Raw genomic sequence first — 12,896 nt, forward strand, 5'->3', positions numbered from 1 at the left:
TACATCCATTTTTAATGAGTCTCTTGCTACATCTGTGGTTCCCACCTCATTCAAAAAATCTATCATCATCCCTGTGCCTAAGAACAATAAACCCTCTTGTCTAAATGACTATCGTCCAGTTGCCCTCACATCAATATACATGAAAGTCTTCGAGGGACAGGTTAAAAACGTAATCTGCTCCTACATCCCGGATACTTTGGACCCTCTTCAGTTTGCCTATCGCCCAAACAGATCCACAGATGATGCCATCTCTCTCATTCTGCACTCTTCTCTCACACACATTGACAGCAATAACAGGAATTATGTAAGGCTGCTATTTATCGACTATAACTCAGCTTTCAATACTATAGTCCCCATAAAGCTAGCTTCCAAACTCATGGACCTCGTCCTGAATTCTTCACTATGCAACTGGATTCTTGTTTTCCTCACCGGCAGACCTCAAGTGGTGAAGTAGGCCAGTACACCTCCAGGTCCATCACCCTGAACGTAGGAGCCCCACAGGGCTGTGTCCTGATTCCCCCTATACTCTCTCTACACACATGACTGCGTGTCTTCGCACAGCTCCACATCTACAGTGTATAAATCAAATTTGCTGATGATACTGTGGTTCTGGGCCTCATTCACAACAATAATGAGACCGCATACTTGGATGAGGAAGAGAAACTAACATCATGGTACCAGGAAAATTGTCTCTCTCTGAATGTGAGCAAAACTAAAGAACTGATTGTTGACTTCAGGAAGAGACAGCAGCAGCCTTACACTCCTCTTATGATCAGTGGGACCCCTATGGAGAGGGTGAGCAGCTTCAAGTACCTTGGTTTAAACATCTCTGAGTACCTGACTTGGAATACACACATTCAAACACAAGTTAATAAAGTCAGGCAAAGGCTGTACCATCTGCGACAGCTGAGGAAATTCAGGGTCTCACCAGCAATCCTGAAAACTTTCTATTCAGGGGCTATAGAAAGTGTATTGACTCAGTGTATCTTGGTGTGGTATGGGAACAGATCAAGTCAAGACTGCAAAGCCCTGCAGAGAGTTGTGCGCTTAGCTGAGCGCATCTCCGGATCTGCTCTCCCCTCTCTGCAGGACATCTATCTCAAACGCTGCAGAAGCAGAGCTGTTAAAACCATCAAAGACTCCATCCACCCCAGTAACCATCTTTTCACTTTGCTGCCATCTGGTAAGTGCTTCCGTAGCCTAATGGCAAAAACCGAGAGACTCAGGAGGAGTTTCTTCCCTCAGGCCATCAGGCTCTTAAACTCAAAACCAGCCTCTTAACATCTTCATCGTCTCCACTTAATATTCACTTATTCGTAAGATATTCATCATTCTCTACCTCACATTGACATACTGGAAGTGTCAACCTGTTTGCACATTGCCTCTTGTACATCCCTGGGTATCTTAATATTTAAGACTACAGTTTACTTTCATGCACATTACTTACGTTCTATGTTTAATTCTAAAGTATATATCTTTTTTATATTTTATTCTTATATTTTTATTGTTTACTTTTATTTCAATCTTTTTTAGCTATATTTATGTATATATTTTCATCTGTGTTGTATTCTTAATAATTTTAATGTCCATGGATCGGACCTGACTTACATTTCACTGCTGTATATATATTCTATATATAAATGGAGTTAATGGAGTTAACTAAAGTTCGGGAACAAGGCCGTGCCTCAACCAATCAGCTCGTCCCCCGTGAGCTATTTATGCTAGACCAACCTTCTCTGAACTGTTGACTCAGTTTCTCGTTGGTCCCACTCGCCATGGATCCCAAACTGCAGATCAACCCCTCCGACTCAGATGAAGATCTTTTTAGGGGAAATTCCCCAGCCCGTGTTCTTACCGGTCCTCACCCAGCAAATCTTCTCACCGGTCCTCTCGCAGCCAATCTTCTCACCGGTCCTCACCGGTTCCGCCATTCGAATCCCTCGGTCCCACGAGCCTTCTCGCGCAGGTTTGCCATCTGGGATTTCTCTAGCTCTCCGCCGCCCTCGAGGGATTCTGTCCGTGATCGCTATGGATCTTTCGGGCACGGAAGTCGGTGCGACCGCTCTCCTCGCCAACAGCATAGACAATCATCCACCGGTAATCCTCGACCAAACACTCTCGGCAAGTCCGTCGGATCAGAGTTTGATATCAAGCACTGGACCGTAGCTCGCCTCCAGCACGCTCTCAAGGATAAAGGCATTCATTTTAGCCGCACTGATAATAAATTAAGGCTATTTCACCTTTACACTGCACCCACCAACGCCGCTCCAAATGCAAACTTGGAGACCTCAGCTGTTCCGGTATCCTCACAGAATTCCTCTGTCGTCACTCGTGACGTCACCACACAGCCTCGTGAATGACCTCAAGCAGCAGCCGCGCCACGTAGTGGCAACCAAAGGCAAACTGCATCCTCTCTGAGTTTCTCCGCCGTCACTCGGGACGTCACCACTCAATCTCGTCAGCGACCTCAGCAAGCAGCATCGGCGCTGCTCAAATGCAACTGCCACTCACCCCAGCTCCTTCTACCTCTGAACTATCTCAGATAATTACATAATTTCTCTCATCTTTGGGTTCACAAACTGCCACAAATCCTAACACTCATTCATCCTCTCACCCCATCATCCATTCCTCTACCCGTTCTTCAGTCGCCACGTCCTCTGTTACTTCTAGTTCCAGATTCATTCCCACCAGTAGACCTTTTCAACCTCCCTCAGTACCTTCTCCTTTTCCAACTAACCTATCCTATTTCACATGCTTCGCGAGAAGCTATCCTCATTGGTCTCGCCCATAGGACTCTCTCCACCTACCTAACCGGATGGAACTGTTTTAAGGCTTACCACTCCTACTACCAACTTCCATTTCCTCTAATAGACGCTTGGTCAATCTGCAACTTTGTCTCGCATGCTCATTTAAATAAAAAAATCAGAACCACCACCATCAAGTCTTAGTTATCAGCAATCAACTTCATCTACAAACTTGCGACCGGCGAGCAATGCCACTCAATTTCCATTTCCCACGTTTCCATGTTAATTAAAGGGCTACAGAAACAAGAACCAGCCACCAAAGCTAATCTCTTGCCATTAACCGCCGATCTTCTGAGCCAGTGTATCCTCACATTACGCTCTGGCTACTCGAGTCCTTCAATAGACCGAACATTAGAGTGCATGTTTCTTCTCAGATTCTTTGGCTTCTTGAGGTGCTCAGAAATTGCCCCTTCGACTTCTGCTTTCAATCCAGTCATTCATCCCAGCCTCTCCGACATCTCAGCTCACACTCCAGAGTCTCTCATATTCAATCTAAAGAAAAGCAATACCGACCAATTCAGAGAGTCATTTCCCATCTACATATTTCGATTCAACTCCTTCATCAGCCCTTTTGAGACACTTTCGGAGTATGTCGCTTCAAGATATGCCAATAATTCGTCTCCTCAAGAACCTCTCTTTCTTAACGAAAAGGGGAAAATGGCCACAAGATCTTGGTTTAACAAGCACTTTCAAAAGGTTCTCAGTGCCTCAAGCATATCTCCCGAACACTACTCAATACACTTCTTTCGGATCGGAGCAGCCACAACGACCGCCAGCACAGGCATCTCTGATGAAACCATAAGAATCATGGGCCGCTGGTCATCGGAAGCATATCTTCTTTACATCCGCAACAGTCTCAATGATCTCTATCAAGCCCAAGCCCACATCAGTTCATTCAAACCTTTGGGGGTCTTCTAGTAACCTATCGCATTATCTACAGACCCACTCTGAGTCTCCCTAACAAGACACCCTGGTCAGCCAGTTCAGAAGGATCATAACACCCTTTCTCATCCTATCTCCTCTAACCCTGACTTGATCCTAATTAAGTTTTATCTGCATAGTTGTGGTGTGGCCTGTTGTTAGTGAAATGGAGTTAATGAAGTTAACTAAAGTTCGGGAACAAGGCCACACCTCAACCAATCAGCTCTTCCCCCGTCAGCTATTTATGCTAGACCAACCTTCTCTGAACTGTTGACTCAGTTTCTCGCGTAGTGAGATCGTAGTGAGTGAATTGTGTATGTGACAAATAAAAATCTTGAATCTTGTATTTAGGGCTAGACATGTCCGGTGCTGTCTATGCCTTCAGTCAGCGGACGCCTCTTTCTATTTCTGACAAACTGCACAGCTACTCCAGTCTTTATTTCGCCTGTCCGACTGAAACGAAATGGCTTATTTATAAATATCTGTGTGAGTTATTGCTGTGCATATTTAGCCCTCATGTATTTATGTAACTGATCGTTAAATCAAAGCCAAATCATGGTGTTTCTGGTCCAGCGTCTGTCCTTGAATCAATAAAATATTTCTATTGTTTTTTTTGTAACTGTTCAGCTGACTAACAACAAAATTGTCCTAGTTCTCCGCTCGTTTGAGTTTGAACTACACAAGCCGGATGCATAAGCAGATTCAGTCTTTCTTTAAATGTGTTTTATTATTAGCTACATTTAATCTGCAGATGTGCCAATAGCTCTTCAGCAGAAACTAGCCTGTTGCATCATGACATACACACAACTCATCACAGAAACAACATGCTGACTGTGGCGGCGGAGGCGTGGTTCAGCGAGGTCTGCGACGGGAGAGAGGGTGAGGAGATTAGCGGTGGTAAGTGGTTCAGGTGAGAAACAAGTAACACCTGGTTCTCGTTGCAGTGATTGGCATGGGGAATCGGCATTTAAGCCGCCCGCGAACCAGCAGAGACTGAGAGAGTTGAGGACTCGTGGGAGAAAGCAGCAGACGTGCGGGAGAGACCGTAGACCAGACAAACAGTGAATAGTGTTCAGTGAACGTGTGAAGTGAAGTGCATGTGGCGCGACTTTTTCCTTTTTGAGTTTAATAAATATTCCCACGAGCCTCAGAACGCCGACTCCATTCTCCTTCCTTCTCAGCCGAGCTTGAGCCTCAATAGATTACACTGGTGCCGAAACCCGGGAGGAAGGAGAATCACCCCGCCATGCAGACTCCGCCAGGAACATCGGGATCGCCATTTGCGAAGATCATCACGTCGCTCGCGGGCCTACACCAAGAACACCATCAGGCCCTGCTGGACTTGCGGGCTGACCACGATCGCCGTTTCCAGGCGATGATGCAGGTCCAGCAGGAGGACCGCGAGCTGATCCGGAGCTTGCTGGACCGGGAGGTTCGGACGCGGCCGGCAGCCCCCAGTGCCGGGGCCGCTGCCCACATGCCTCTCACGAAGATGGCGCCAACCGACGATCCGGAAGCGTTCCTGGACTTGTTCGAGACGACGGCCGAGGCATGTGGGTGGCCATCGGACAGTTGGCCAGTTCGGGTGATCCCGCTGCTGTCAGGAGAGGCCCAGAAGGCGGCCCAACAACTGCCCGTCCCGAACCTCCTGGTTTATGCCGACCTAAAAAGAGCTATTCTCCAAAGGGTCGGCCTCAGCCCCGAGCAGCATCGTCAGCGCTTCCGGTCCCTGGACCTGGCCGAAGCGGGCCGGCCCTTTGTCCTGGCCCAGCAGCTCCGGGACTCATGCAGCAAATGGCTGTTGGCTGGAGGAGGCCACGCCGAGAGTATCATCAACACGGTGGTACTGGAGCAGTTTATCTCTCGTCTCCTAAAGAAGACTGCTCAGTGGGTCCAGTGCCACCGGCCGGCGTCGCTGGATCTGGCCATCCAACTGGCGGAGGACCAGCTGGCGGCGTGTTCCGGGGTCGGCGAACCCCTGCCATCTATCTCTCTCTCTTCCCCTACCTCTCTCTCTTCCCCCACCCCAAAATCTGTTCCTTCTCCTAGGACCTGAGTCGGGGGGCCTCCGAGGGCCGCGCCGCGTTGGAGGACGGGGACGGGGCTGGCAGCCGGGTCGAGGGGCCTGGCCAGGGGAACGGGGTCGCCGCGCTGGGAAGGGGGCGAGGAGCCTCCTGTCGCTTCCCCACGCCAATCACCTGACCCACTTCCGGCCACTAGGGCGGCGGGGAGGCCTGGGCCAGCCTGCTGGCGTTGCGGGGATCCGGGCCATTTTGTGGATAGGTGCCCGGTCATGGAGGTGCGGACACGGATCCCGGACGACCCGCAGGCTGCCGGGTTGTACCAAATACCCGTGAGTATTAAGGGGGGTATCTATCAGGCTTTGGTGGATTCAGGTTGTAACCAGACCTCCATTCATCAAAGCCTGATACAATCTGGGGCATTGGATATGGGCCGCGTGGTTAAAGTGAGGTGTGTGCACGGGGATATAGTGGAGTACCCCGTAAAAGCCATAGCTATTAAATTTAGGGACCAAAAGCATTATGTGGAGGTGGCCGTTAGTCCGCGCCTCCGGCACCCGCTAATTTTGGGAACCAATTGGCCAGGCTTCGAACAATTATTTGGGTGTTTAACCGTGGGTGCCTCAGGGAGTAAGAGTCGGCAGGATAGGGGAGCGAGCGCTCAGGTGGGAGAATCTGTGCCAGGACCTAGCGGGACAGCTCCAGGGGAACTGAGCGGCTTGGCGAGGCTGAACCTTTCCAGTTGCAATGACTTTCCCCTGGAACAGTCCCAGGATGAAACCCTCAAACATGCGTTTGAACAGGTCCGGACCATCGATGGACAGGTCCTCCATCCTGAGCACGCACTCTCCTATCCGTATTTTGCCATTATTAAAGACCGGTTGTATCGCGTGACCCACGACACGCAAACAAAGGAGGATACAGCCCAATTGTTAGTACCTCAGAGCCGTCGGGAAATGTTTTTCCAGACGGCACATTGCAATCCTATGGCAGGGCATTTGGGAATGACAGCGACACTAAATCGCCTAATGACCCGGTTCTTTTGGCCGGGCATTCACGAGAACGTACGCAGGTGGTGCGCGTCTTGTCGTGAATGTCAGTTGGTAAACCCACCGGCCACCCCAAAAGCGCCATTGCGCCCTCTTCCTCTAGTACAGGTCCCCTTCGAACGAATTGGCATGGACCTCATCGGGCCATTAGAGCAACGGCACGCAGACATCGGTTTGCGCTAGTCATAGTTGATTACGCAACCCGATATCCTGAGGCAGTGGCGCTCCGCAACGTCTCGGCAAAGAGTGTGGCGGACGCCCTGTTTCGTTTAATCTCCCGTGTGGGAATCCCAAAAGAGATTCTCACGGACCAAGGCACCGCATTTATGTCACGCACAATACGCGAATTGTACGAATTATTGGGCATTAAAGCGGTACGTACCAGCGTCTATCACCCACAAACGGACGGTCTGGTCGAACGCTTTAACCGCACATTGAAAACGATGATTCATAAATTCGTACAAGAGGACGCGAAAAATTGGGATAGATGGCTGGAACCCCTCTTATTCGCTGTGCGCGAGGTCCCCCAAGCCTCCACTGGATTTTCCCCCTTCGAGCTTCTTTACGGACGCCAGCCCCGGGGGGTCTTGGACGTCCTGAAAGAAACTTGGGAGGACGGACGTTCGGAGAGTAAAAACGAAATTCAATATGTCATGGACCTGAGGGCAAAACTCCATACCCTGGGGCGGCTCTCTATGGAGAATTTGCTGCAGGCCCAAGGCAGACAGAGCCAGTCGTATAACAGGGGAACTAGGCTACGAGAATTTGCACCGGGAGATAAAGAGCTCGTTTTACTACCCACCTCTAGCTCAAAATTATTAGCGAAGTGGCAAGGACCCTTTGAGGTCACACAGCGGATAGGGGATCTCAATTATGAAGTAGTACGAACGGATAGAGGCAACGCACGCCAAATTTACCACCTCAACCTCCTCAAAAAATGGAGCGCGGAGGCGTCAGTGCTGTTAGCGACGGCAGTGAGCGGAGAGGAGGATCTCGGGCCAAAAGCGATTGTCAAAGAGAAATCCCTCGCCCTGGCCCCAGGGGGGGATCACCTCTCGCCCTCGCAGCTCACTGACATCGGGCGGTTGCAGTCCGAATTTGCCGATGTGTTTTCGCCTCTACCGGGTCGCACTAATTTGATTCAGCACCATATTGAGACCGAGCCGGGCGTGGTAGTTCGCAGTCGGCCATATAGATTACCTGAACACAAAAAAAAGGTAGTTCAGGCGGAATTAGAATCTATGCTGGGGATGGGAGTAATCGAGGAGTCCCACAGTGAGTGGGCGAGCCCGATAGTTTTGGTGCCTAAAACGGACGGCTCGGTGCGCTTTTGCGTGGACTACCGCAGGGTGAACGCAGTGTCAAAATTTGACGCTTATCCAATGCCGCGGATTGACGAGTTGCTCGATCGGTTAGGCACGGCTCGCTTTTATTCGACATTGGACTTAACAAAGGGATATTGGCAGATCCCCTTATCTCCCATGTCCAAAGAAAAAACAGCCTTCACCACGCCGTTTGGATTGCACCAATTTGTGTCACTTCCGTTTGGTTTTTTCGGGGCCCCGGCTACGTTTCAGCGTCTCATGGATCGGGTGCTAAGACCCCATGCTGCATATGCCGCTGCCTATCTGGATGATATTATCATCTATAGTGGAGACTGGCAGCGGCATATGGAGCATGTGAGGGCCGTCCTTGGGGCGCTGAGACGGGCGGGGCTAACGGCCAACCCGAAGAAGTGCGCAGTTGGGCGGGTGGAGGTAAGGTATCTGGGCTTCCACTTGGGTCACGGGCAGGTGCGTCCCCAAATTGACAAGACGGCAGCGATTGCAGCCTGCCCCCGGCCCAAGACCAAAAAGGAGGTGAGGCAGTTCCTGGGGCTGGCGGGATATTACAGGAGGTTTATCCCTGACTATTCGGACCTAACCAGCCCGCTGACTGACCTCACTAAAAAGGGGGTACCAGATACGGTCCAGTGGACGGAGCTGTGCCAACAGGCCTTCACCCGGGTTAAGGCTGCCCTGTGTGGCGGACCGCTCCTGCACTCTCCTAACTTTTCTCTCCCCTTTTTGTTGCAGACTGACGCGTCGGACAGGGGGCTGGGCGCAGTCCTGTCCCAGGAGGTGGAGGGGGTGGACCGGCCGGTGATGTACATTAGTCGAAAGCTCTCAAAGAGAGAGACTAAGTACAGCACCATGGAAAAGGAGTGTTTGGCCATCAGGTGGGCGGTTCTCTCCCTTCGCTATTACCTCCTGGGGCGGGAGTTCACCCTCTGCTCGGACCACGCACCCCTCCAGTGGCTCCACCGCATGAAGGATCTGGCTCTGCAGCCGTTTAAGTTCAAGGTGATTCACAGGCCGGGGGCGCAGATGGCTGTGGCCGACTTCCTCTCCAGGAGGGCTCCCCGGCCTGAGTCGGGCGGTGGGGGTATGTGGCGGCGGAGGCGTGGTTCAGCGAGGTCTGCGACGGGAGAGAGGGTGAGGAGATTAGCGGTGGTAAGTGGTTCAGGTGAGAAACAAGTAACACCTGGTTCTCATTGCAGTGATTGGCATGGGGAATCGGCATTTAAGCCGCCCGCGAACCAGCAGAGACTGAGAGAGCTGAGGACTTGTGGGAGAAAGCAGCAGACGTGCGGGAGAGACCGTAGACCAGACAAACAGTGAATAGTGTTCAGTGAACGTGTGAAGTGAAGTGCATGTGGCGCGACTTTTTCCTTTTTGAGTTTAATAAATATTCCCACGAGCCTCAGAACGCCGACTCCATTCTCCTTCCTTCTCAGCCGAGCTTGAGCCTCAATCGATTACACTGACCACTTACTGTCCAAAGCAGACAAAGATGTTTTATCTTCAATTACAATACATACAACAGTATTTCAACAGTTAATTTGTTTCTTTTCTGTCCTGTATAACCAAAATTGATCAACGGGCCAAAATTGATACTCAGTAAACACTAATGTGAGTAAATCAAACTCACTACTAAAGGTAGTCACTGAATAGCTAGGAACTCCAGCATTAAAGTATAAGGATTTCAAAACTTTTTCAGTCAAAAAATGTATGGAATATTCATATTTGTTTTTCATAGCATTAATTTTGTGTTAATATCTGTTGTATTAAGCAAAACAAAGATATGGTGTTTGGGGTCAGTACTTTTTATTTTTTAACAAAATTATTCAGCATAGACACGTTAAATTGATCAAAACAACAATTGATAATTTGACAATAAAAACCTTTAAAATGTTACCAGTAATTTATCTTTTAAATAAATGCTGTTCTTTTGAACTTTGTATTCATCTGTAAATCCTGAAAAAAGTATTGTATCACTGTTTCCACAAAAATATTGATCAGCACAACTGTTTTCAACATTGAAAATAATCAGAAATGTTTCTTGAGCAGTAAATCATCATATTAGAATGATTTCTGAAGACTTGAGTAATGATGCTGAAAATACAGCTGCGCTTCACAGAAATAAATTACACTTTAACAGAGATTCACATAGAAAACAGCAGTTTTAAATTTGATTAATATTTCACCATTTGTAATGTCTTTTTGATTAAATAAAGTAAATAAAATTTTGATTAAAACAGTCTTGGTGAGCAGAAGAGCCTTCTTACAAGAACATTAAGAAATTGACACCAAACTTTTGAAGGATATTGTATCTATTTTTTTTTTTAAATAAATACTAAACAAAGATTCATGACCAAAGTATCCGTGCACTTTAAGTGTTAAATTTGACTCTCTCACCAGGAGCACTGTCCTGCAGTGTTTCTTTATCCTGAGAGCTGTTGTTTCAGGTGCACGAGGAGTTTTTTACACATTGTTTGAGCTGGGATCACACTTGTGCGCTGTAGAAATGAAGCGAGGATGGCTCGTAGCTGTTGCACCGCAGTGTTGTGGCTGGGAGAAAGCATTGGACATGTTGGCTGTTTTATCTGTTCTCATGGCTCCAGATGGAGCATGACTGATCCTGGCACTGTCCAACAGCGCTGTAATCTCCTTTCGGGCCCTTTAATGGCCACATCACCGGCCCTTATCTTCAAACCTCGCATGGGAGCGAGAGATAGGATCATCCTCATGTTTGGATTTTCATTCTGTTTTTTAGCCTAGTTGCAGATAAAAGTAATAGTTTTAAACCATGACGGTTTAATTATCTCCACCTATTGTGAGTTGTCATCGTAAACCTCATATTACAGGTTATTGTCAGCCCACGTAATGGTTAAAATGAAGAATATACGCCATCCACAAATAATAGCTTGTATGAAATCTGTTATTTTGCTGTGATGTGATTTGGCCTTCAGCTAGTGCACACAGTAATTAGTGGTGTTTGCTAAGGCAAGCCTCGTTATTACTGGAGCTCATAGTGTCAGTCGTGTCATCAAACCACCGAACAGTGTAGAGACCTTTACATCACTTTAAAACAAGTAAAAAGCATTTTAAAGAATGATTTTTAGTATTGGCCGAACTGAACAAGAACACTCTAAACATGTTTCTAACAGAAGTTGTGATGTGTCTTACTTGTAGTAGATACTTTACTTTTGTTCAAAACTTGTGAAAAAAACTGTCCCAGTTTTCCAAAAATAAAACAATTTGGTAACAGTTTAGTTTAGGGACCAGTTTTCACTATTAACTTGCTGCATGCCTATTATTAACATTATTGGCTGTTTATTAGTATTACAAAACTCATATTCAGCATGACCATATTCTACATTATAATCATAAACTTAACAACTACCTTACTAACTATTAACAAGCAGCCAATTAGGAGTTTGAGGCAAAAGTCTAAGTTATTAGTCAATATTGAGAACTGGACCTTAAAATAAAGTGTGACCAGCAATTTATGTTTCACCATCATGCAGTGCCGTTTAAGAACAATATGTGCTAACTATTATTAAAAAATGTTTTACTTTTCACCGGCTTATACTGCTGCTGATGGGACTGTTAGGTAGTATTGGTTGATCATCACTGTTTGAGGAACATGAAGGTGAAAGAATGAGTTTTGTCGCTCTTTGCACTGCAAGGCTTTAGTTTCCTTGACAAGAAGTTATAAGTTCAATAGATGTCCCATTAGCCTACTCATTAGATGAAAAGTACTTTGGCTATCAGTTGTAGAAATGTTACAACATAGTTTCCTGTAGTAATCCATGTGATTGGGAATTTGGTGTGATTGCGAATGCAGATTTTACAGCAGATTAAAGTTGAAAAATCAACAGTGATTCGACAGTGAGTGGGCTTCACTCTCTTGAGTTCATGTTTTGTAATGTACAGGCTATTTACATTGCAGATTCTGTGTAAATATGAGTTCATGAGCAGCATTAAACAGTCAGATGCAGCTTCTGTTACAAATTTGCAGTGTAAAGATGGCTTTTGTTGTTGATGTTGAAAAAGTAAGATTGTAGACCGTCTAAAGTATTGTGATTGATTAAAGTAGCTGGTTGAATCTAGTATTGACGTCAGAAGCTCAGATCGTGTTTGTCTGGATGAATATACATCAAATCCGTGCACAGAGATGATAACGGCGCAGACGTCACCTCTGTTTCTGCGGCTCTTGAACGAAAGCTGTGTTTGATTTAGGCTCAGCTTCTCCAAAAACCTCCTCTTTGGTTTTAAATGATTTGCTCTCGTCTTTGAAAGCCTTCCAGTCTTTCTCATTAAAAGCTCTTTTCTCAGATGTTGGCTTTAAGGAGGTCTGGTGTGTGTGTGTGTGTGTGTGTGTGTGTGTGTGTGTGTGTGTCTGACCACACTGGAGCGGCTGCTTGCGGCATGTTTGCGCTTGCAGGCTTTCTGTTTTCCTCATCTGATGAAGCTCTGATGAAGCTCTGCTCTGCGCTCCTCTCAGTTGCTGTGATAAGCTCAGCTCCACCTGCCAAAACGGCGTGTGTGGACATATGTGAAGTGTGCATGTTCAGACCTGCAGCTCCTCCGATTATGACACCTGAAACACACCTGTCTAATCCTGCGGAGACGAGTGTCAGACTGACCAGATTACCATCAGGACTCTTGCACTGGAACTCATCTGTAATTTTCGCTCTCATCAAGAATCCATTGCTTAACGATGATTAAATGCAATTCAGTTTTGGTGTGAATGTTACCATGTACATACAGCCGAAC

This window comes from Carassius carassius, chromosome 44 (assembly GCF_963082965.1).
Source record: "Carassius carassius chromosome 44, fCarCar2.1, whole genome shotgun sequence".
NCBI lineage: Eukaryota > Metazoa > Chordata > Actinopteri > Cypriniformes > Cyprinidae > Carassius > Carassius carassius.